The sequence below is a fragment of the Procambarus clarkii genome, chromosome 48 (genome assembly GCF_040958095.1).
Source record: "Procambarus clarkii isolate CNS0578487 chromosome 48, FALCON_Pclarkii_2.0, whole genome shotgun sequence".
Classification (NCBI taxonomy): domain Eukaryota; kingdom Metazoa; phylum Arthropoda; class Malacostraca; order Decapoda; family Cambaridae; genus Procambarus; species Procambarus clarkii.
This window is the reverse complement of record NC_091197.1, coordinates 29,930,854-29,954,075: the sequence shown is the minus strand read 5'-3', so window position 1 is coordinate 29,954,075 and position 23,222 is coordinate 29,930,854. Positions and strand designations below refer to the sequence as shown.

Sequence of the window (23,222 nt, the reverse complement as noted above, 5' to 3'; positions counted from 1 at the left end):
AGGCAACAGGGGTGATGGACAGTGTACTCAGGCAACAGGGGTGATGGACAGTGTACTCAGGCAGCAGGGGTGATGGACAGTGTACTCAGGCAGCAGGGGTGTAGGACAGTGTACTCAGGCAGCAGGAGTGATGGACAGTGTACTCAGGCAACAGGGGTGTAGGACAGTGTACTCAGGCAGCAGGGGTGATGGACAGTGTACTCAGGCAACAGGGGTGATGGACAGTGTACTCAGGCAGCAGGGGTGTAGGACAGTGTACTCAGGCAGCAGAGGTGATGGACAGTGTACTCAGGCAGCAGAGGTGATGGACAGTGTACTCAGGCAGCAGGGGTGATGGACAGTGTACTCAGGCAACAGGGGTGATGGACAGTGTACTCAGGCAGCAGGGGTGTAAGACAGTGTACTCAGGCAGCAGGGGTGATGGACAGTGTACTCAGGCAGCAGGGGTGTAGGACAGTGTACTCAGGCAGCAGGGGTGTAGGACAGTGTACTCAGGCAGCAGGGGTGTAGGACAGTGTACTCAGGCAGCAGGGGTGATGGACAGTGTACTCAGGCAGCAGGGGTGTAGGACAGTGTACTCAGGCAGCAGGGGTGTAGGACAGTGTACTAAGGCAGCAGGGGTGATGGACAGTGTACTCAGGCAGCAGGGGTGATGGACAGTGTACTCAGGCAACAGGGGTGTAGGACAGTGTACTCAGGCAGCAGGGGTGATGGACAGTGTACTCAGGCAGCAGGGGTGTAGGACAGTGTACTAAGGCAGCAGGGGTGATGGACAGTGTACTCAGGCAGCAGGGGTGTAGGACAGTGTACTAAGGCAGCAGGGGTGATGGACAGTGTACTCAGGCAGCAGGGGTGATGGACAGTGTACTCAGGCAACAGGGGTGATGGACAGTGTACTCAGGCAGCAGGGGTGATGGACAGTGTACTCAGGCAGCAGGGGTGATGGACAGTGTACTCAGGCAGCAGGGGTGATGGACAGTGTACTCAGGCAGCAGGGGTGATGGACAGTGTACTCAGGCAGCAGGGGTGATGGACAGTGTACTCAGGCAGCAGGGGTGTAGGACAGTGTACTCAGGGAACAGGGGTGATGGACAGTGTACTCAGGGAACAGGGGTGATGGACAGTTTACTCAGGCAGCAGGGGTGATGGACAGTGTACTCAGGCAGCAGGGGTGATGGACAGTGTACTCAGGCAGCAGGGGTGATGGACAGTGTACTCAGGCAGCAGGGGTGTAGGACAGTGTACTCAGGGAACAGGGGTGATGGACAGTGTACTCAGGGAACAGGGGTGATGGACAGTGTACTCAGGCAACAGGGGTGATGGACAGTGTACTCAGGCAGCAGGGGTGATGGACAGTGTACTCAGGCAGCAGGGGTGATGGACAGTGTACTCAGGCAGCAGGGGTGATGGACAGTGTACTCAGGCAGCAGGGGTGATGGACAGTGTACTCAGGGAACAGGGGTGATGGACAGTGTACTCAGGGAACAGGGGTGATGGACAGTGTACTCAGGGAACAGGGGTGATGGACAGTGTACTCAGGGAACAGGGGTGATGGACAGTGTACTCAGGCAGCAGGGGTGATGGACAGTGTACTCAGGGAACAGGGGTGATGGACAGTGTACTCAGGGAACAGGGGTGATGGACAGTGTACTCAGGGAACAGGGGTGATGGACAGTGTACTCAGGCAGCAGGGGTGATGGACAGTGTACTCAGGGAACAGGGGTGATGGACAGTGTACTCAGGCAGCAGGGGTGATGGACAGTGTACTCAGGGAACAGGGGTGATGGACAGTGTACTCAGGGAACAGGGGTGATGGACAGTGTACTCAGGGAACAGCGGTGTAGGACAGTGTACTCAGGGAACAGGGGTGATGGACAGTGTACTCAGGGAACAGGGGTGATGGACAGTGTACTCAGGGAACAGGGGTGATGGACAGTGTACTCAGGGAACAGGGGTGATGGACAGTGTACTCAGGGAACAGGGGTGATGGACAGTGTACTCAGGGAACAGGGGTGATGGACAGTTTACTCAGGGAACAGGGGTGATGGACAGTGTACTCAGGCAGCAGGGGTGATGGACAGTGTACTCAGACAACAGGGGTGAGCTCGGGCAGCGGACAAAAGTAAGAGAGGATCGCCGGACAATATCAGAGTATACCCTCGTGTCCAATATTGTCCACGCGGCCTCAGACACCACCAATAACATACTTCCGATATATCCGTCGATATATGCAGCGTTAATCTTAAATATATCGAGAGAAAAGCCTTACATGAAAGCTGAGGTTCGGTTTGTTGAACCGGTTTTAATGGGAGGAGAGCGGCGGGTAGCGTTGGGGGTGTTATAGAGGCACAACCCCCAACCCCACACCCACCACCCCACACCCACCACCCCAACACCCACCACCCCAACACCCACCACCCCACACCCACCACCCCACACCCACCACCCCCACACCCACCACCCCACACCCACCACCCAACACCCACCACCCCACACCCACCACCCCACACCCACCACCCCACACCCACCACCCCCACACCCACCACCCCACACCCACCACCCCCACACCCACCACCCCACACCCACCACCCCACACCCACCACCCCCACACCCACCACCCCCACACCCACCACCCCCACACCCACCACCCCACACCCACCACCCCACACCCACCACCCCACACCCACCACCCCACACCCACCACCCCCACACCCACCACCCCACACCCACCACCCCCACACCCACCACCCCACACCCACCACCCCCACACCCACCACCCCACACCCACCACCCCACACCCACCACCCCCACACCCACCACCCCCACACCCACCACCCCACACCCACCACCCCCACACCCACCACCCAACACCCACCACCCCACACCCACCACCCCACACCCACCACCCCCACACCCACCACCCCACACCCACCACCCCACACCCACCACCCCCACACCCACCACCCCACACCCACCACCCCACACCCACCACCCCACACCCACCACCCCCACACCCACCACCCCACACCCACCACCCCACACCCACCACCCCACACCCACCACCCCATACGCAGGACGCCCAATCACCCCACATTCCTCCCCTCTGTCTCCTGCTCGGCTGGATCTCTTAACTGGATTAGGCTGAGTGCTGGATTTTGGAAGTGTATTTACTGGTGGAGGGTATAGAGGGGTGTGGGGGCTTCCCCCCCCCCCACACCTGGTGGAGAGGGGGAGGGGGTGTGGGGGTTCCCCCATCCCAACAGTTGTGGGGTGGAGGAGACTCCCCAATCCCCGTCTCCCACAATATTTTCTCGTAAAAAGCTTAAATTATATAAAAAATTACCCACCTTAAATATACAGACTTCCAGTTCTCCCCCCCACACACCCACAGCCACACCCACAGTATCCCGCTCCCCCGCCCCCCACACCCACAGTATCCCGCTCACCCCCCCCCTTCACACCCACAGTATCCCGCTCCCCCCCCCCCACACCCACACCCACACCCACAGTATCCCGCTCCCCCCCCCCACACCCACACCCACACCCACAGTATCCCGCTCCCCCCCCCCCACACACCCACAGTATCCCGCTCCCCCCCCCCCACACCCACAGTATCCCGCTCCCCCCCCCCTCACACCCACAGTATCCCGCTCACCCCCCCTCACACCCACAGTATCCCGCTCCCCCCCCCCCTCACACACCCACAGCACCATCTGTTGCACGTAAGAACAACACACGCTATACTAAATATGTTACGATTACATTTCAATATTTCCGATTACATTGATAAATTTTAATTTTCATAGATTGCGATTTCTTTTCATTTTGATATAATTATTTTGTGTGACATTGACTTAGACTTGAACTGTGTTGTTTACCATACCATGTGTGACATTGACTTAGACTTGAGCTGTGTTGTTTACCATACCATGTGTGACATTGACTTAGACTTGAGCTGTGTTGTTTACCATACCATGTGTGACATTGACTTAGACTTGAACTGTGTTGTTTACCATACCATGTGTGACATTGACTTAGACTTACCGTTCATTTCATGAGTTTAGATTATATATTTTTTTTTTCATTTCGTTCTCTTAACTGTTCCTCTTATTTTTCAGTGGGGAAGGGTGGGGAGGACGAGGGGACGGGGGGAAGGGTGGGGAGGACGAGGGGACGGGGGATGGTGGGGAGGACGAGGGGACGGGGAAGGGTGGGGAGGACGAGGGGACGGGGGGAAGGGTGGGGAGGACGAGGGGACGGGGAAGGGTGGGGAGGACGAGGGGACGGGGGGAAGGGTGGGGAGGACGAGGGGACGGGGGGAAGGGTGGGGAGGACGAGGGGACGGGGGATGGTGGGGAGGACGAGGGGACGGGGAAGGGTGGGGAGGACGAGGGGACGGGGGGAAGGGTGGGGAGGACGAGGGGACGGGGAAGGGTGGGGAGGACGAGGGGACGGGGAATGGTGGGGAGGACGAGGGGACGGGAAATGGTGGGGAGGACGAGGGGACGGGGAATGGTGGGGAGGACGAGGGGACGGGGAATGGTGGGGAGGACGAGGGGACGGGGGGAAGGGTGGGGAGGACGAGGGGACGGGGGGAAGGGTGGGGAGGACGAGGGGACGGGGGGAAGGGAGGGGAGGACGAGGGGACGGGGGGAATGGTGGGGAGGACTGGGGGACGGGGAATGGTGGGGAGGACGAGGGGACGGGGGGAAGGGTGGGGAGGACGAGGGGACGGGGGGAAGGGTGGGGAGGACGAGGGGACGGGGGGAAGGGTGGGGAGGACGAGGGGACGGGGGGAAGGGTGGGGAGGACGAAGGGACGGGGGGAAGGGTGGGGAGGACGAGGGGACGGGGGGAAGGGAGGGGAGGACGAGGGGACGGGGGGAAGGGTGGGGAGGACGAGGGGACGGGGGGAAGGGTGGGGAGGACGAGGGGACGGGGGGAAGGGAGGGGAGGACGAGGGGACGGGGGGAATGGTGGGGAGGACGAGGGGACGGGGGGAAGGGTGGGGAGGACGAGGGGACGGGGGGAAGGGTGGGGAGGACGAGGGGACGGGGGGAAGGGTGGGGAGGACGAGGGGAAGGGTGGGGAGGACGAGGGGACAGGGGGAAGGGTGGGGAGGACGAGGGGACGGGGGGAAGGGTGGGGAGGACGAGGGGACGGGGGGAAGGGTGGGGAGGACGAGGGGACGGGGGGAAGGGTGGGGAGGACGAGGGGACGGGGGGAAGGGTGGGGAGGACTGGGGGACGGGGGGAAGGGTGGGGAGGACGAAGGGACGGGGGGAAGGGTGGGGAGGACGAGGGGACGGGGGGAAGGGTGGGAAGGACGAGGGGACGGGGGGAAGGGTGGGGAGGACGAGGGGACGGGGGGAAGGGTGGGGAGGACGAGGGGACGGGGGGAAGGGTGGGGAGGACGAGGGGACGGGGGGAAGGGTGGGGAGGACGAGGGGACGGGGGGAAGGGTGGGGAGGACGAGGGGACGGGGGGAAGGGTGGGGAGGACGAGGGGACGGGGGGAAGGGTGGGGAGGACGAGGGGACGGGGGGAAGGGTGGGGAGGACGAGGGGACGGGGGGAAGGGTGGGGAGGACGAGGGGACGGGGGGAAGGGTGGGGAGGACGAGGGGACGGGGGGAAGGGTGGGGAGGACGAGGGGACGGGGGGAAGGGTGGGGAGGACGAGGGGACGGGGGGAAGGGTGGGGAGGACGAGGGGACGGGGGGAAGGGTGGGGAGGATGAGGGGACGGGGGGAAGGGTGGGGAGGACGAGGGGACGGGGGGAAGGGAGGGGAGGACGAGGGGACGGGGGGAAGGGAGGGGAGGACGAGGGGACGGGGGGAAGGGTGGGGAGGACGAGGGGACGGGGGGAAGGGTGGGGAGGACGAGGGGACGGGGGGAAGGGTGGGGAGGACGAGGGGACGGAGGGAAGGGTGGGGAGGACGAGGGGACGGGGGGAAGGGTGGGGAGGACGAGGGGACGGGGGGAAGGGTGCTGTGCTTCAGCAACACGTGTTGCTGAGCCACAGCACCGCGTGGCCGGGTACAGCTAGTATATATACAGTCATGTACGCAGTACACAGTATGAGGCTGCGTAAGCAGTACGCAGCCGGCCAAGCCTGAGTGCCACCAGTACACAGCCCCCAAGCGTGAGTGCCACCAGTACACAGCCCCCAAGCGTGAGTGCCACCAGTACACAGCCCCCAAGCCTGAGTGCCACCAGTACACAGCCCCCAAGCCTGAGTGCCACCAGTACGCAGCGCCCCAAGCGTGAGTGCCACCAGTACACAGCCCCTAAGCGTGAGTGCCACCAGTACACAGCCCCCAAGCCTGAGTGCCACCAGTACGCAGCGCCCCAAGCGTGAGTGCCACCAGTACACAGCCCCCAAGCGTGAGTGCCACCAGTACACAGCCCCCAAGCCTGAGTGCCACCAGTACGCAGTGCCCCAAGCGTGAGTGCCACCAGTATACAGCCCCCAAGCCTGAGTGCCACCAGTACGCAGCGCCCCAAGCCTGAGTGCCACCAGTACGCAGCGCCCCAAGCCTGAGTGCCGCCAGTACACAGCCCCCAAGCCTGAGTGCCGCCAGTACACAGCCCCCAAGCGTGAGTGCCGCCAGTACACAGCCCCCAAGCGTGAGTGCCGCCAGTACACAGCCCCCAAGCGTGAGTGCCGCCAGTACACAGCCCCCAAGCCTGAGTGCCCCCAGTACACAGCCCCCAAGCCTGAGTGCCGCCAGCACACAGCCCCCAAGCGTGAGTGCCGCCAGTACACAGCCCCCAAGCGTGAGTGCCGCCAGTACACAGCCCCCAAGCGTGAGTGCTGCCAGTACACAGCCCCCAAGCGTGAGTGCCGCCAGTACACAGGCCCCAAGCGTGAGTGCCGCCAGCACACAGCCCCCAAGCGTGAGTGCCACCAGTACACAGCCCCCAAGCGTGAGTGCCACCAGTACACAGCCCCCAAGCGTGAGTGCCACCAGTACACAGCCCCCAAGCGTGAGTGGGAGTGCACCTCCACCACACACGTCTTCCCCAGCACTATAATTCCCCGCCATGAACCTCCATGTCGTCCCTCCACAACAATGAGAAAAAAAGTAGGAGTTAACACTAGAAAATGAAGAAGTCCTCCATACATTACCTGGGGTGGGGGGCGGGCCGGCGCTGTCCGGGTGCATACCTGGGGGGGGAGACAGACAGTGGTTACACCTGTACAACTGTGGGGGGAGACAGACAGAGGTTACACCTGTACAACTGTGGGGGGAGACAGACAGTGGTTACACCTGTACAACTGTGGGGGGAGACAGACAGTGGTTACACCTGTACAACTGTGGGGGGAGACAGACAGTGGTTACACCTGTACAACTGTGGGGGGAGACAGACAGTGGTTACACCTGTACAACTGTGGGGGGGAGACAGACAGGGGTTACACCTGTACAACTGTGGGGGGAGACAGACAGTGGTTACACCTGTACAACTGTGGGGGGAGACAGACAGTGGTTACACCTGTACAACTGGGGGGGGAGACAGACAGTGGTTACACCTGTACAACTGTGGGGGGAGACAGACAGTGGTTACACCTGTACAACTGTGGGGGGAGACAGACAGTGGTTACACCTGTACAACTGTGGGGGGAGACAGACAGTGGTTACACCTGTACAACTGTGGGGGGGAGACAGACAGTGGTTACACCTGTACAACTGTGGGGGGGAGACAGACAGGGGTTACACCTGTACAACTGTGGGGGGAGACAGACAGTGGTTACACCTGTACAACTGTGGGGGGGGGAGACAGACAGGGGTTACACCTGTACAACTGTGGGGGGAGACAGACAGTGGTTACACCTGTACAACTGTGGGGGAAGACAGACAGTGGTTACACCTGTACAACTGTGGGGGGAGACAGACAGAGGTTACACCTGTACAACTGTGGGGGGAGACAGACAGTGGTTACACCTGTACAACTGTGGGGGGAGACAGACAGAGGTTACACCTGTACAACTGTGGGGGGAGACAGACAGTGGTTACACCTGTACAACTGTGGGGGGAGACAGACAGAGGTTACACCGGTACAACTGTGGGGGGAGACAGACAGTGGTTACACCTGTACAACTGTGGGGGAAGACAGACAGTGGTTACACCTGTACAACTGTGGGGGGAGACAGACAGAGGTTACACCTGTACAACTGTGGGGGAAGACAGACAGTGGTTACACCTGTACAACTGTGGGGGGAGACAGACAGAGGTTACACCTGTACAACTGTGGGGGGAGACAGACAGTGGTTACACCTGTACAACTGTGGGGGGAGACAGACAGTGGTTACACCTGTACAACTGTGGGGGGAGACAGAGGTTACACCTGTACAACTGTGGGGGGAGACAGACAGAGGTTACACCTGTACAACTGTGGGGGGAGACAGACAGTGGTTACACCTGTACAACTGTGGGGGGAGACAGGGGTTACACCTGTACAACTGTGGGGGGAGACAGACAGTGGTTACACCTGTACAACTGTGGGGGGAGACAGACAGAGGTTACACCTGTACAACTGTGGGGGGAGACAGACAGAGGTTACACATGTACAACTGTGGGGGAAGACAGGGGTTACACCTGTACAACTGTGGGGGGAGACAGACAGTGGTTACACCTGTACAACTGTGGGGGGAGACAGACAGAGGTTACACCTGTACAACTGTGGGGGGAGACAGACAGAGGTTACACATGTACAACTGTGGGGGGAGACAGACAGAGGTTACACCGGTACAACTGTGGGGGGGACAGACAGAGGTTACACCTGTACAACTGTGGGGGGGAGACAGACAGAGGTTACACCGGTACAACTGTGGGGGGAGACAGACAGAGGTTACACCGGTACAACTGTGGGGGGAGACAGACAGGGGTTACACCTGTACAACTGTGGGGGGAGACAGACAGAGGTTACACCTGTACAACTGTGGGGGAGACAGACAGAGGTTACACCGGTACAACTGTGGGGGGAGACAGAGGTTACACCTGTACAACTGTGGGGGGAGACAGACAGAGGTTACACCTGTACAACTGTGGGGGAAGACAGACAGTGGTTACACCGGTACAACTGTGGGGGGAGACAGAGGTTACACCTGTACAACTGTGGGGGGAGACAGAGGTTACACCTGTACAACTGTGGGGGGAGACAGACAGAGGTTACACCTGTACAACTGTGGGGGGAGACAGAGGTTACACCTGTACAACTGTGGGGGGAGACAGACAGAGGTTACACCTGTACAACTGTGGGGGGAAACAGACAGTGGTTACACCTGTACAACTGTCGGGGGAGACAGAGGTTACACCTGTACAACTGTGGGGGGAGACAGAGGTTACACCTGTACAACTGTGGGGGGAGACAGACAGAGGTTACACCTGTATAACTGTGGGGGGAAACAGACAGTGGTTACACCTGTACAACTGAGGGGGGAGACAGACAGAGGTTACACCTGTACAACTGAGGGGGGAGACAGAGGTTACACCTGTACAACTGAGGGGGGCGACAGAGGTTACACCTGTACAACTGTGGGGGAGACAGACAGAGGTTACACCTGTACAACTGTGGGAGGAGACAGAGGTTACACCTGTACAACTGTGGGGGGAGACAGAGGTTACACCTGTACAACTGTGGGGGGAGACATAGGTTACACCGGTACAACTGTGGGGGGAGACAGAGGTTACACATGTACAACTGTGGGGGAGACAGAGGTTACACCTGTACAACTGTGGGGGGAGACAGAGGTTGCACCTGTACAACTGTGGGGGAGACAGACAGAGGTTACACATGTACAACTGTGGGGGGAGACAGAGGTTACACCTGTACAACTGTGGGGGGAGACAGACAGAGGTTACACATGTACAACTGTGGGAGGAGACAGACAGAGGTTACACATGTACAACTGTGGGGGGAGACAGAGGTTACACCTGTACAACTGTGGGAGGAGACAGACAGAGGTTACACCTCTGTACATGGTACGTATGTACGTGGAGGTGAACGTGGTACGTACACCTGCACGTACGCACCACGTACCAGGGGCCACGGGCGAGCAGCTGGCCGAGGGCTCGCCCGTACACCTGCCTCTCGGCCCACACACCTGCCTCTCGGCCCACACACCTGGGGTGAGGGGGAGGAGGGGTCACCCCCCCCCTACACTCAAGGTGTCACTCAAGCGTGACCCTTGTCACTCCCACCAGAGACGAGAGGGGGAGAGGTGAGGGGGAGAGAGGGAAAACCCTCTCCTGCCCTCTATCCCCCCACCCCCCCACCCCCTCCCCAATTGTTTGGGTCCACCATCAACCCTGGACGCCACTTGGCCCCCCACCCCCCACCCCTAACCACCACCCACCCCCACCTTGGAGCTATTTGTAACTGGCAGCGACCCAGTGTCCCCCCCCAACCACCCCCACAATATCCCCCCCATCCCCATACATCCACCCCCCACACGACCTCTACTTTAACCCTCACGTTGCTGCTTCGCTGCTAATTCCCCCCCCCCTCCCCTCTACTAACCCCCCCCTCTCAGTCCAGTCATACACCGGCCCCTCACCCCCCCACAGTCCTCCCCATACACCCCCACCCCCACAGTCCTCCCCATACACCCCCACCCCCATAGTCCTCCCCATACACCCCCACAGTCCTCCCCATACACCCCCACCCCCACAGTCCTCCCCATACACCCCCACCCCCACAGTCCTCCCCATACACCCCCACCCCCATAGTCCTCCCCATACACCCCCACAGTCCTCCCCATACACCCCCACCCCCACAGTCCTCCCCATACACCCCCACCCCCACAGTCCTCCCCATACACCCCCACCCCCACAGTCCTCCCCATACACCCCCACCCCCACAGTCCTCCCCATACACCCCCACCCCCACAGTCCTCCCCATACACCCCCACCCCCATAGTCCTCCCCATACACCCCCACAGTTCTCCCCATACACCCCCACCCCCACAGTCCTCCCCATACACCCCCACCCCCATAGTCCTCCCCATACACCCCCACAGTCCTCCCCATACACCCCCACCCACACAGTCCTCCCCATACACCCCCACCCACACAGTCCTCCCCATACACCCCCACCCCCCACAGTCCTCCCCATACACCCCCACCCCCACAGTCCTCCCCATACACCCCCACCCCCACAGTCCTCCCCACACACCCCCACCCCCCACAACCCGTTCCGCAGAGTCCATAATACGGTATTGTGGGGTAATGATTCTCATGCTGCTTCCACCCGCACGCGGGGGCGGCCACCCCCCCCCACCCTCACCCCCTCCTCGCCCCCCCCCACCCTCACCCCCTCCTCCCCCCCTTCCCCTTTTGTTTTATGCCCCCTCTTCAAACTCCGGGTTTCCGATCACTGTTTAAGTGTTGGTGGTAATCAGCGGGCCATTGTTAGTGGTCCACACTGCTCATGGTCCTGTAGTGGTCCACACTGTTCATGGTCCTGTAGTGGTCCACACTGTTCATGGTCCTGTAGTGGTCCACACTGCTCATGGTCCTGTAGTGGTCCACACTGTTCATGGTCCTGTAGTGGTCCACACTGTTCATGGTCCTGTAGTGGTCCACACTGCTCATGGTCCTGTAGTGGTCCACACTGTTCATGGTCCTGTAGTGGTCCACACTGCTCATGGTCCTGTAGTGGTCCACACTGTTCATGGTCCTGTAGTGGTCCACACTGTTCATGGTCCTGTAGTGGTCCACACTGCTCATGGTCCTGTAGTGGTCCACACTGTTCATGGTCCTGTAGTGGTCCACACTGCTCATGGTCCTGTAGTGGTCCACACTGTTCATGGTCCTGTAGTGGTCCACACTGCTCATGGTCCTGTAGTGGTCCACACTGTTCATAGTCCTGTACTGGTCCACACTGCTCATGGTCCTGTAGTGGTCCACACTGCTCATGGTCCTGTAGTGGTCCACACTGTTCATGGTCCTGTAGTGGTCCACACTGTTCATGGTCCTGTAGTGGTCCACACTGTTCATGGTCCTGTAGTGGTCCACACTGCTCATGGTCCTGTAGTGGTCCACACTGTTCATAGTCCTGTACTGGTCCACACTGCTCATGGTCCTGTAGTGGTCCACACTGCTCATGGTCCTGTAGTGGTCCACACTGCTCATGGTCCTGTAGTGGTCCACACTGTTCATGGCCCTGTAGTGGTCCACACTGTTCATGGGCCCCGTGTGGTGGGCCCTGGCCATCTTCCCTCCCAGCGCTTGAGAGTAAAGCGAAAGAAACTCTTGGGATCCTGCACTTCACATTTCGGTATCTAGATCATCATTCCCTGGAAATCTACCTTCACAGGTGTCTACCTCTACCTCTACCCTCCTGGTGCTGTGTGCTCCTACACCCAGGGTGTATAGTGCACGGTGTTGGTGCACTGTGGGGGAGTGGGGGGCGGGTGCACTGTGGAGGGGAGTGTGGGGGCGGGTGCACTGTGGGGGGGGGGGGAGTGTGGGGGCGGGTGCACTGTGGGGGGAGTGTGGGGGCGGGTGCACTGTGTGGGGGGGGAGTGTGGGGGCGGGTGCACTGTGGGGGGAGTGTGGGGCGGGTGCACTGTGTGGGGGAGTGTGGGGGCGGGTGCACTGTGGGGGGGGGAGTGTGGGGGCGGGTGCACTGTGTGGGGGGGAGTGTGGGGGCGGGTGCACTGTATGGGGGGGAGTGTTGGGGCGGGTGCACTGTGGGGGGGAGTGTGGGGGCGGGTGCACTGTGGGGGAGTGTGGGGGCGGGTGCACTGTGGGGGAGTGTAGGGGCGGGTGCACTGTGGGGGGAGTGTGGGGGCGGGTGCACTGTGGGGGGAGTGTGGGGGCGGGTGCACTGTGGGGGGAGTGTGGGGGCGGGTGGGGCTCACCCCCCCTCATGTAAACTCACTCATACCCCCTCACGACACCTCCTTGACAACACCCCCCCCCCCCCCTCCCCTCACTACACACACACACTCACAACACACTCATAGCCCCGCCTGAGGACTATAGTGACTGTCTCAGCCCCACTACGGTAGACTGGGGACTATAGTGACTGTGTCAGCCCCACTAAAGTAGCCTGGGGACTATAGTGACTGTCTCAGCCCCACTACAGTAGCCTGGGGGACTATAGTGACTGTCTCAGCTCCACTACTGTAGCCTGGGGGACTATAGTGACTGTCTCGGCCCCACTACAGTAGACTGGGGACTATAGTGACTGTCTCAGCCCACTACAGTAGCCTGGGGGACTATAGTGATTGTCTCAGCCCCACTACAGTAGCCTGAGGACTATAGTGACTGTCTCAGCCGCACTACAGTAGCCTGGGGACTATAGTGACTGTCTCAGCCCCACTACAGTAGCATGGGAAACTATAGTGACTGTCTCAGCCCCACTACAGTACTCTGGGGACTATAGTGACTGTCTCAGCCCCACTACAGTAGCCTGGGGGCTATAGTGACTGTCTCAGCCCCACTACAGTAGCATGGGAAACTATAGAGACTGTCTCAGCCCCACTACAGTAGCCTGGGGACTATAGTGACTGTCTCAGCCCCACTACAGTAGCCTGGGGACTATAGTGACTGTCTCAGCCCCACTACAGTAGCATGGGGACTATAGTGACTGTCTCAGCCCCACTACAGTAGCCTGGGGACTATAGTGACTGTATCAGCCCCACTACAGTAGCCTGGGGACTATAGTGACTGTCTCAGTCCCACTACAGTAGCCTGGGGACTATAGTGACTGTCTCAGCCCCACTACAGTAGCCTGGGGGACTATAGTGACTGTCTCAGCCCCACTACAGTAGCATGGGGGACTATAGTGACTGTCTCAGCCCCACTACAGTAGCATGGGGGACTATAGTGACAGTCTCAGCCCCACTACAGTAGCCTGGGAACTATAGAGACTGTGTCAGCCCCACTACAGTAGCCTGGGGACTATAGTGACTGCCTCAGCCCCACTACAGTAGCCTGGGGACTATAGTGACTGTCTCAGCTCCACTACAGTAGCCTGGGGGACTATAGTGACTGTCTCAGCTCCACTACAGTAGCCTGGGGACTATAGTGACTGTCTCAGCCCCACTACGGTAGTCTGGGGACTATAGTGACTGTCTCAGCCCCACTACAGTAGCCTGGGGACTATAGTGACTGTCTCAGCCCCACTACAGTAGCCTGGGGACTATAGTGACTGTCTCAGCCCCACTACGGTAGCCTGGGGGACTATAGTGACTGTCTCAGCCCCACTACAGTAGCCTGGGGGACTATAGTGACTGTCTCAGCTCCACTACAGTAGCCTGGGGACTATAGTGACTGTCTCAGCTCCACTACAGTAGTCTGGGGACTATAGTGACTGTCCCCTACTACAGTAGCCTGGGGACTACAGTGTCTGTCTCAGCCCCACTACAGTAGCCTGGGGACTATAGTGACTGTCTCAGCTCCACTACAGTAGCCTGGGGGACTATAGTGACTCTCTCAGCCCCACTACGGTAGACTGGGGACTATAGTGACTGTGTCAGCCCCACTAAAGTAGCCTGGGGACTATAGTGACTGTCTCAGCCCCACTACAGTAGCCTGGGGGACTATAGTGACTGTCTCAGCTCCACTACTGTAGCCTGGGGGACTATAGTGACTGTCCCAGCCCCACTACAGTAGCCTGGGGGACTATAGTGACTGTCTCAGCCCCATTACATTAGCCTGGGGGACTATAGTGACTGTCTCAGCCCCACTACAGTAGACTGGGGGACTATAGTGACTGTCTCGGCCCCACTACAGTAGACTGGGGACTATAGTGACTGTCTCAGCCCACTACAGTAGCCTGGGGGACTATAGTGACTGTCTCAGCCCCACTACAGTAGACTGGGGGACTATAGTGACTGTCTCAGCCCCACTACGGTAGACTGGGGGACTATAGTAACTGTCTCAGCCCCACTACAGTAGCCTGGGGACTATAGTGACTGTCTCAGCTCCACTACAGTAGTCTGGGGACTATAGTGACTGTCTCAGCCCCACTACAGTAGTCTGGGGACTATAGTGACTGTCTCAGCCCCACTACAGTAGCCTGGGGACTATAGTGATTGTCTCAGCCCCACTACAGTAGCCTGAGGGACTATAGTGACTGTCTCAGCCCCACTACAGTAGCCTGGGGACTAGTGATTGTCTCAGCCCCACTACAGTAGCCTGAGGGACTATAGTGACTGTCTCAGCCCCACTACAGTAGCCTGAGGGACTATAGTGACTGTCTCAGCCCCACTACAGTAGTCTGGGGACTATAGTGATTGTCTCAGCCCCACTACAGTAGCCTGAGGACTATAGTGACTGTCTCAGCCCCTACTACAGTAGCCTGGGGACTATAGTAACTCTTCCAGCCCACTACAGTAGCCTGGGGACTATAGTGACTGTCTCAGCCCCACTACAGTAGACTGGGGGACTATAGTGACTGTCTCAGCCCCACTACAGTAGACTGGGGAACTATAGTGACTGTCTCAGCCCCATTACAGTAGCCTGGGGACTATAGTAACTCTTCCAGCCCACTACAGTAGCCTGGGGACTATGGTGACTGTCACAGCCCCACTACAGTAGCCTGATGGACTATAGTGACTGTCCCAGCCCCACTACAGTAGCCTGGGGGACTATAGTGACTGTCTCAGCCCCACTACAGTAGCCTGGGGGACTATAGTGACTGTCTCAGCCCCACTACAGTAGACTGGGGGACTATAGTGACTGTCTCAGCCCCACTACAGTAGACTAGGGGACTATAGTGACTGTCTCAGCTCCACTACAGTAGCCTGGGGACTATAGTGACTGTCCCAGCCCCACTACAGTAACCTGGGGGACTATAGTGTATATCCCAGCCTCACTACAGTAGCGTGGGGACTATAGTGACTGTCCCAGCCCCACTACAGTAGCCTGGGGGACTATAGTGACTGTCTCAGCCCCACTACAGTAGCGTGGGGACTATAGTGACTGTCCCAGCCCCACTACAGTAGCCTGGGGGACTATAGTGACTGTCCCAGCCCCACTACAGTAGACTGGGGGACTATAGTGACTGTCTCAGCCCCACTACAGTAGACTGGGGGACTATAGTGACTGTCTCAGCCCCACTACAGTAGCCTGGGGACTATAGTGACTCTCCCAGCCCCACTACAGTAGACTGGGGGACTATAGTGACTGTCTCGGCCCCACTACAGTAGACTGGGGGACTATAGTGACTGTCTCAGCCCCACTACAGTAGCCTGGGGACAATAGTAACTCTTCCAGCCCACTACAGTATCCTGGGGACTATAGTGACTGTCACAGCCCCACTACAGTAGCCTGGGGGACTATAGTGACTGTCCCAGCCCCACTACAGTAGCCTGGGGGACTATAGTGACTGTCTCAGCCCCACTACAGTAGCCTGGGGGACTATAGTGACTGTTTCAGCCCCACTACAGTAGACTGGGGGACTATAGTGACTGTCTCAGCCCCACTTCAGTAGACTGGGGGACTATAGTGACTGTCTCAGCTCCACTACAGTAGCCTGGGGTCTATAGTGACTGTCCCAGCCCCACTACAGTAGCCTGGGGGACTATAGTGACTGTCTCAGCCCCACTACAGTAGCGTGGGGACTATAGTGACTGTCTCAGCCTCACTACAGTAGCGTGGGGACTATAGTGACTGTCCCAGCCTCACTACAGTAGCCTGGGGACTATAGTGACTGTCCCAGCCCCACTACAGTAGCCTGGGGGACTATAGTGACTGTCTCAGCCCCACTACAGTAGCGTGGGGACTATAGTGACTGTCTCAGCCCCACTGCAGTAGCCTGGGGACTATAGTGACTGTCTCAGCCCCACTACAGTAGCCTGGGGGACTATAGTGACTGTCTCAGCCCCACTACAGTAGCCTGGGGACTATAGTGACTGTCTCAGCTCTACTACCGTAGACTGGGGGACTATAGTGACTGTCTCAGCTCCACTACAGTAGCCTGGGGACTATAGTGACTGTCCCAGCCCCACTACAGTAGCCTGGGGGACTATAGTGACTGTCTCAGCCTCACTACAGTAGCGTGGGGACTATAATGACTGTCCCAGCCCCACTACAGTAGCCTGGGGACTATAGTGACTGTCTCAGCCCCACTACAGTAGCCTGGGGACTATAGTGACTTTCCCAGCCCCACTACAGTAGCCTGGGGGACCATAGTGACTGTCTCAGCCTCACTACAGTAGCCTGGGGACTATAGTGACTGTCCCAGCCCCACTACAGTAGCCTGGGGGACTATAGTGACTGTCTCAGCCCCACTACAGTAGCCTGGGGGACTATAGTGACTGTCTCAGCCCCACTACAGTAGCCTGGGGGACTATAGTGACTGTCTCAGCCCCACTACAGTAGCCTGGGGGACTATAGTGACTGTCTCAGCCCCACTACAGTAGCCTGGGGGACTATAGTGACTGTCTCAGCCTCACTACAGTAGCCTGGGGGACTATAGTGACTGTCTCAGCCCCACTACAGTAGCCTGGGGGTTTATAGTGACTGTCTCAGCCTCACTACAGTAGCGTGGGGACTATAGTGACTGTCTCAGCCCCACTACAGTAGACTGGGGGACTATAGTGACTGTCTCAGCTCCACTACAGTAGCCTGGGGACTATAGTGACTGTCCCAGCTCCACTACAGTAGCCTGGGGACTATAGTGACTGTCCCAGCCCCACTACAGTAGCCTGGGGACTATAGTGACTGTCTCAGCCTCACTACAGTAGCCTGGGGACTATAGTGACTGTCTCAGCTCCACTACAGTAGCGTGGGGACTATAGTGACTGTCTCAGCCCCACTACAGTAGCCTGGGGACTATAGTGACTGTCCCAGCCCCACTACAGTAGCCTGGGGACTATAGTGACTGTCTAAGCCCCACTACAGTAGCCTGGGGACTATAGTGACTGTCTCAGCCCCACTACAGTAGCCTGGGGACTATAGTGACTGTCCCAGCCCCACTACAGTAGCCTGGAAGACTATAGTGACTGTCCCAGCCTCACTACAGTAGCGTGGGGACTATAGTGACTGTCTCAGCCCCACTACAGTAGCCTGGGGACTATAGTGACTGTCCCAGCCCCACTACAGTAGCCTGGGGACTATAGTGACTGTCTCAGCCCCACTACAGTAGCCTGGGGACTATAGTGACTGTCTCAGCCCCACTACAGTAGCCTGGGGGACTATAGTGACTGTCCCAGCCCCACTACAGTAGCATGGGGGACTATAGTGACTGTCCCAGCCCCACTGCAGTAGCCTGGGGACTATAGTGACTGTCTCAGCCCCACTACAGTAGCCTGGGGGACTATAGTGACTGTCCCAGCCCCACTACAGTAGCCTGGGGGACTATAGTGACTGTCCCAGCCCCACTACAGTAGCCTGGGGGGACTATATTGACTGTCTCAGCCCCATTACAGTAGCCTGGGGACTATAGTGACTGTCTCACCCCCACTACAGTAGCCTGGGGACTATAGTGACTGTCTCAGCCCCACTACAGTAGCCTGGGGGACTATAGTGACTGTCTCAGCCCCACTACAGTAGCCTGGGGACTATAGTGACTGTCTCAGCCCCTCTACAGTAGCCTGGGGAACTATAGTGACTGTCTCAGCCCTACTACAGTAGCCTGGGGACTATTGTGACTGTCTCAGCCCCACTACAGTAGCCTGGGGACTATAGTGACTGTCCCAGCCCCACTACAGTAGCCTGGGGGACTATAGTGACTGTCTCAACTCCACTACAGTAGCCTGGGGACTATGGTGACTGTCACAGCCCCACTACAGTAGCGTGGGGACTATAGTGACTGTCTCAGCCCTACTACAGTAGCCTGGGGACTATGGTGACTGTCTCAGCCCCACTACAGTAGCCTGGGGGACTATAGTGACTGTCTCAGCCCCACTACAGTAGCGTGGGGACTATAGTGACTGTATCAGCCCCACTACAGTAGCCTGGGGGACTATAGTGACTGTCCCAGCCTCACTACAGTAGCCTGGGGGACTATAGTGACTGTCTCAGCCCCACTACAGTAGCCTGGGGGACTATAGTGACTGTCCCAGCCCCACTACAGTAGCCTGGGGGACTATAGTGACTGTCCCAGCCCCACTGCAGTAGCCTGGGGACTATAGTGACTGTCTCAGCCCCACTACAGTAGCCTGGGGGACTATAGTGACTGTCCCAGCCCCACTACAGTAGCCTGGGGGACTATAGTGACTGTCCCAGCCCCACTACAGTAGCCTGGGGGGACTATATTGACTGTCTCAGCCCCATTACAATAGCCTGGGGACTATAGTGACTGTCTCAGCCCCACTACAGTAGCCTGGGGACTATAGTGACTGTCTCAGCCCCACTACAGTAGCCTGGGGGACTATAGTGACTGTCTCAGCCCCACTACAGTAGCCTGGGGACTATAGTGACTGTCTCAGCCCCTCTACAGTTGCCTGGGGGACTATAGTGACTGTCTCAGCCCTACTACAGTAGCCTGGGGACTATGGTGACTGTCTCAGCCCCACTACAGTAGCCTGGGGACTATGGTGACTGTCACAGCCCCACTACAGTAGCCTGGGGACAATGGTGACTGTCACAGCCCCACTACAGTAGCGTGGGGACTATAGTGACTGTCACAGCCCCACTACAGTAGCCTGGGGACTATGGTGACTGTCTCAGCCCCACTACAGTAGCCTGGGGACTATGGTGACTGTCTCAGCCCCACTACAGTAGCCTGGGGACTATGGTGACTGTCACAGCCCCACTACAGTAGCCTGGGGACTATAGTGACTGTCCCAGCCTGTCCGTCCCTGCCCCTCCACTAGCAGTGTAAACATTACCCCCCCCCCCCTCCCGTTGAGTGGGGGGGTTATGCGTGGGGGGGGAGGGGGGAGGAATGTGTCGGGACCCTGTATGATGTATGACTGAGAGTCCAGTGAAGCCGTATGCTTGAGTGCACTTCAGTATGACTGCAAGGTACGTATGTATATCTTTATGTATCTTTATGTATATGTATATATATGTATGGGTATCTTTATGTATATGTATCTATATGTATGGGTATCTTTATGTATATGTATATATATATATGGGTATCTTTATGTATATGTATCTATATGTATGGGTATCTTTACGTTTTCCTTTTGTTTCACTGCTTCAGTCAGTGAAGCAACAGGGTCGGCGACTGTAAGGCGGGGCCCAAGAGCCGGAGCTCACCCTGCAGGCACTTACAAGTGGGGACACATTGGGTAATTGCGAGGGGGGGGGAATGATGCCCCCCTTCTTCCCTCCCCCCTCTTCACCACTTACAAGAATGAGGAGTGAGGGACATGGGGACAGTAACAGCCAGGGACAGTAACAGCCAGGGACAGTAGCAGCCAGGGACAGTAGCAGCCAGGGACAGTAGCAGCCAGGGACAGTAACAGCCAGGGACAATAGCAGCCAGAGACAGTAACAGCCAGGGACAGTAGCAGCCAGGGACAGTAGCAGCCAGGGACAGTAGCAGCCAGGGACAGTAACAGCCAGGGACAATAGCAGCCAGAGACAGTAACAGCCAGGGACAATAGCAGCCAGGGACAGTAACAGCCAGGGACAATAGCAGCCAGGGACAGTAGCAGCCAGGGACAGTAGCAGCCAGGGACAGTAGCAGCCAGGGACAGTAGCAGCCAGGGACAGTAACAGCCAGGGACAATAGCAGCCAGAGACAGTAACAGCCAGGGACAATAGCAGCCAGGGACAGTAACAGCCAGGGACAATAGCAGCCAGGGACAGTAGCAGCCAGGGACAGTAACAGCCAGGGACAGTAGCAGCCAGGGACAGTAGCAGCCAGGGACAGTAGCAGCCAGGGACAATAGCAGCCAGGGACAGTAGCAGCCAGGGACAGTAGCAGCCAGGGACAGTAGCAGCCAGGGACAATAGCAGCCAGGGACAGTAGCAGCCAGGGACAGAAGCAGCCAGGGACAGTAGCAGCCAGGGACAGTAGCAGCCAGGGACAGTAGCAGCCAGGGACAGTAACAGCTAGGAACAGTAGCAGCCAGGGACAGTAGCAGCCAGGGACAGAAGCAGCCAGGGACAGTAGCAGCCAGAGACAGTAACAGCCAGGGACAGTAGCAGCCAGGGACAGTAGCAACCGGGGACAGTAGCAGCAAGGGACAGTAGCAGCCAGGGAGAGTAGCAGCCAGGGACAGTAGCAGCCAGAGACAGTGGCAGCCAGGGACAATAGCAGCCAGGGACAGTAGCAGTCAGGGACAGAAGCAGCCAGGGACAGTAGCAGCCAGGGACAGTAGCAGCCAGGGACAGTAGCAGCGAGGGACAGTAACAGCTAGGAACAGTAGCAGCTAGGGACAGTAGCAGCCAGGGTCAGTAGCAACCAGGGACGGTAGCAGCCATGGACAGAAGCAACCGGGGACAGTAGCAGCCAGGGACAGTAGCAGCCAGGGACAGTAACAGCCAAGGACAGTAGCAGCCAGGGACAGAAGCAGCCAGGGACGGTAGCAGCCAGGGACAGTAGCAGCCAGGGACAATAGCAGCCAGGGACAGTAGCAGCCAGGGACAGAAGCAGCCAGGGACGGTAGCAGCCAGGGACAGTAGCAGCCAGGGACAGTAACAGCCAGGGACAGTAGCAGCCATGGACAGTAGCAACCGGGGACAGTAGCAGCCAGGGACAGAAGCAGCCAGGGAAAGTAGCAGCCAGGGACAGTAGCAGCCAGGGACAATAGCAGCCAGGGACAGTAGCAGCCAGGGACAGTAGCAGCCAGGGACAGTAGCAGCCAGGGACAGTAGCAGCTAGGGACAGTAGCAGCCAGGGACAGTAGCAGCCAGGGACAATAACACCCAGGGACATTAGCAGCCAGGGACAGTAGCAGCCTGGGACAGTAGCAGCCAGGGACAGTAACAGCCAGGGACAGTAACAACCAGGGACAGTAGCAGCCAGGGACAGTAGCAGCCAGGGACAGAAGCAGCCAGGGACAGTAGCAGCCAGGGACAGTAGCAGCCAGGGACAATAGCAGCCAGGGACAGTAGCAGCCAGGGACAGCAGCAGCCAGGGACGGTAGCAGCCAGGGACAGTAGCAGCCAGGGACAGTAACAGCCTGGGACAGTAGCAGCCATGGACAGTAGCAACCGGGGACAGTAGCAGCCAAGGACAGAAGCAGCCAGGGACAGTAGCAGCCAGGGACAGTAGCAGCCAGGGACAGTAGCAGCCAGGGACAATAGCAGCCAGGGACAGTAGCAGCCAGGGACAGTAGCAGCCAGGGACAGTAGCAGCCAGGGACAGTAGCAGCCAGGGACAATAACACCCAGGGACATTAGCAGCCAGGGACAGTAGCAGCCTGGGACAGTAGCAGCCAGGGACAGTAACAGCCAGGGACAGTAACAACCAGGGACAGTAGCAGACAGGGACAGTAGCAGCCAGGGACAGAAGCAGCCAGGAACAGTAGCAGCCAGGGACAGTAGCAGCCAGGGACAGTAGCAGCCAGGGACAGAAGCAGCCAGGGACAGTAGCAGCCAGGGACAGTAGCAGCCAGGGACAGTAGCAGCCAGGGACAGTAACAGCCAAGGACAGTAGCAGCCAGGGACAGTAGCAGCCAGGGACAGAAGCAGCCAGGGACAGTAGCAGCCAGGGACAGTAGCAGCCAGGGACAGTAGCAGCCAGGGACAGTAACAGCCAGGGACAGTAACAGCCAGGGACAGTAGCAGCCAAGGACAGTAGCAACCAGGGACAGTAGCAACAAGGGACAGTAGCAGCCAGGGACAGTAACAGCCAGGGACAGTAGCAGCCAGGGACAGTAGCAGCCAGGGACAGTAGCAGCCAGGGACAGTAACAGCCAGGGACAGTAGCAGCCAGGGACAGTAACAGCCAGGGACAGTAACACCCAGGGACACTAGCAGCCAGGGAGAGTAACACCCAGGGACAGTAGCACCCAGGGACAGTAGCAGCCAGGGAGGGTAACACCCAGGGACAGTAACAGCCGGGGACAGTAGCACCCAGGTACACTAGCAGCCAGGGAGAGTAACACCCAGGGACAGTAGCAACCAGGGACAGTAGCACCCAGGGACACTAGCAGCCAGGGACAGTAACAGCCAGGGACAGTAACAGCCAGGGACAGTAACACCCAGGGACACTAGCAGCCAGGGAGAGAAACACCCAGGTACAGTAGCACCCAGGGACAGTAGCAGCCAGGGAGAGTAACACCCAGGGACAGTAACAGCCGGGGACAGTAGCACCCAGGGACACTAGCAGCCAGGGAGAATAACACCCAGGGACATTAGCACCCA

At 58.5% G+C, this 23,222-nt stretch overlaps 1 protein-coding gene across 1 annotated transcript in view; it reads right to left on the bottom strand.

The window, feature by feature from the left end:
- The window catches only part of LOC123764882 (homeobox protein onecut), a 472,865-nt gene that overhangs the window by 285,844 nt on the left and 163,799 nt on the right, over positions 1–23,222 (bottom strand). The window lies entirely within an intron of this gene.